We start from the raw sequence: 3,055 nt of genomic DNA, 5'->3' as shown, positions 1-3,055 counted from the left end.
CTCATCATTGTTACATCGCACCCTGACTGGCTCATCTCCTCCCTGAGACCCCTCTGCAAGGGGATCTCCAGTGGCCTACTAATGGGCTTTGGATAAAGTGACTTCTAACTTAAAACAAAACCTAAGAGACTCAGGAGCAAGAAATGACTGTTGAGTTAAGAAATGCCACCTTCTCCCTGGCTGACTCGCTTTCAAGAGTGAAAATTCATTTCTCCCCAAGACAACATGTCGATCTCATTTCAAGCCACCTGGAAAGGAAACTAAAGCAAGTTCTCTGCCAGTCAGAAACATTTGAGCCCCCGCAGCTAGAAAGCATATACTGAGTGACAGTAGGTGCGGAAATGTAATTTAGTAACCACGCTCGCATCTAGTGCTGCAGTTGTCAAATTATTCTACGTGTCTCCTTCATATTGAGAAACAACGAGAGCAGACTGAGGTTGAGGGGCTGTCCAGGCTCAGCAACTTTGAAAGTTTACTGGTTTCCAAGGTGGAAAAGGAAGACAACAGAGCGCCCAAACAGATTAGCGATATTCCCAGAAAAATATGAAGATACTTTCAAAACCAAAAATTCCCATCCAGAGAAGTGCAAAGTTAAGAACAATTATATCTGAGCGTGACATGGACAAATGATAACTTCAGGAAGCTCACCTACCTGCATCTCTACCTTAAATTAGGGGATTTCCAAAAGTTCATGGAAAAAATGAAATTTAAAGATAATGAATTTTTTAACAAAATGTTTGAGGTTACCACACACATTCACATAACACTTTAGCCTTTCTTCATACAAGCAGTACTGACGTCCTTTGGAGATTCAAATATAACTTTTAACGTGCTTTGAGTTTGGGGAACAAAAAGGAGTCTGAAAGGGCATAGAATTATAGAGTGACCGGGTAAGATTTCCCAACAAAATTCTTTAGGACAGCTCTTGCTACCCTAGAAAAATAATCAGTTGTATTATTATGATGGAGGGAATCAACCCAACTTTCCTGAACTGAATTTTTCTCACAATGTAGTTTACATTTTCTGAAAAATTCATAGTAACCCCTTATGCTTGGCCTGTGTCTTTCAAGAAATCTATCAAGATGAGCCCTTAGAAATAAAAAACCCATCATGTTTTGAGTGGAGCTGTCTGCCTTGAATGTCCCTGTCCCAGCGGATCTCCTGGGAATGCTCACGTCTCTGGGTAGAAGACACAGAAGGGTCCTGAGTCAGTAGTGGAGAATAATTAGTCTGAGACTATATGCTTCTTCCAAGATAGTGCATTTGGAAGTGTGCTCTTGGGAGAAGTACAGCCAAAGGGTTCCATAGAGGCAAGGAAGGCAAGACTTCCTCTTGCGTACTTTGAGCATGTTGTCAGCAAAGACTAGTCTCTCAGGAGGGCCATCATGCTTGGTAAAGCAGAGGGACAGAGAACAAGTGGAAGGCCCGCAAGGAGCCAGATTGACACAGTAGCTGCCACAATGGGCTCAAGCATAGGAATCATTGTGAGGACGGTGCAGGACCAGGCAGTGTTTCTTTCTACTGTGCACGAGGTCACAACGGAACTGGCCGGAACTGTGCACTGGAGAAGCCACGTGTGCCACAGAAACCAGACGCACAGGCAGCTCGCCGTGGTACTGGGCACTGACAAATCCATGCATGCTGGAATACTTAAGCATGCCCCATATACTGCAGGAGCCAGGTACTAAAGAAACCCTAAAAACTGCTAGTGCCCACCTAGCCTGCTCACTGAAAAGGTTGGGGGGCGGGGGGGACCTTTCTTCTGCAATGTCTCTCTAGCACCCTCTACTGACAAAGTTTAATATCCTGCCAGTTGGCAAGGAAAACATAAAGAGTCCCATTATCAATTTTCTCTGGAGCCCTGGTAGCACCGTGGTTAAGTGCTGGACTGCCAACCGAAAGGTCAATGGTTTGAAGATGTGGCCAGCTGCTTCCATAAGACTTACAGACTTGGAAACGTTATGGGAAAATTGTACTCCTAAACTCTCAAATCCAAATTGACTGCCATCAGGCGGACTCTAACGCATAGTGGCGCTATTGGACAGGGGGGAGCTGCCCTGTCTCTGAGACAGCAAATCTTCACCAGAGGAGAAAGCCTCGCCCTTCTCTTGTGAAGCAGCTGGTATTCGCCAACAGCTGACCTGGCAGCTAGCAGCCCAACCAGTTACCCACCCTGCCACCAGGGCTCCCTCCTTCTCCTCTAGGGGCTCTGTAACTTGGCATCAAACTGAAGGCAGTGGGTTTGCTTGGCATTGAAAAGGAATGAAGCATGGAGACACATAACTACTTAGATTGATATCAGAATTCTCTGCTAAGTGAAAACAGAGGGCCCTACCCCTGAGCCCCATAAAAGGACATCCTTATCATTCTGTTTATAGACATTCAGGGGAATGATGACTAATTCAGAGTGACAGGCAGAATGTATTAATGATTACTTGGGAATCAGAGCCCTGATGACAAGTGGGTTACACAATGGGCTTCTAACCACAACGTTAGCGCTCCATGGGAGAAAGATGAGGCTTTACCAGAACTGTTTACAGCCTCGGAAATACACAGGGCCAGGCTGCTCTGCCCTCGAGGGCCACTGAGTCGGAATGGACTGGATGGCAGTGAGTTTGGTGTCTGAGGGTTGTTTTAGTCATTTATTGGGGGCTGGTACAGCTCTTATCACAATCCATACATCCATTGTGTCAACCACATTTGTACATACTCTGTTTCCCCAAAAATAAGACATCCCCCAAAAATAAGACCTACTTACAGTTTTACCTCTCGCTGAAATATAAGGCACCTCCCCGAAAATAAGGCCCACCGAAGCTACCGTAACTCTGGACTCTGGACCGTAGCAGCGGGCGCCATCATGCAGCTCACTGTTGGCCACAGCGCAGCCGGAACAGACAGGAAGTGTGAGGTCTCTTTTAATTAAACAATAAATGTGTACCATTGTGTTAGACAGGGTTCTCTAGAGAGATAAAATCAAATTTATGATAATTTAATATATTTATTTATAAAGATAATTAGATACATAACACAAGAAATGAACTGTTAAATTATATAT

The 3,055-nt window shown here is 44.8% G+C and overlaps 1 protein-coding gene across 14 annotated transcripts in view; it reads left to right on the top strand.

Moving 5' to 3' along the window:
* Positions 1–3,055, top strand: part of SGIP1 (SH3GL interacting endocytic adaptor 1) — a 265,833-nt gene that overhangs the window by 238,928 nt on the left and 23,850 nt on the right. The window lies entirely within an intron of this gene.

The sequence above is a fragment of the Echinops telfairi genome, unplaced genomic scaffold (genome assembly GCF_000313985.2).
Source record: "Echinops telfairi isolate 266 unplaced genomic scaffold, ASM31398v2 ScPeMD7_443;HRSCAF=831, whole genome shotgun sequence".
Classification (NCBI taxonomy): Eukaryota; Metazoa; Chordata; class Mammalia; order Afrosoricida; family Tenrecidae; genus Echinops; species Echinops telfairi.
This window is presented reverse-complemented; position numbering and strand designations above follow the sequence as displayed.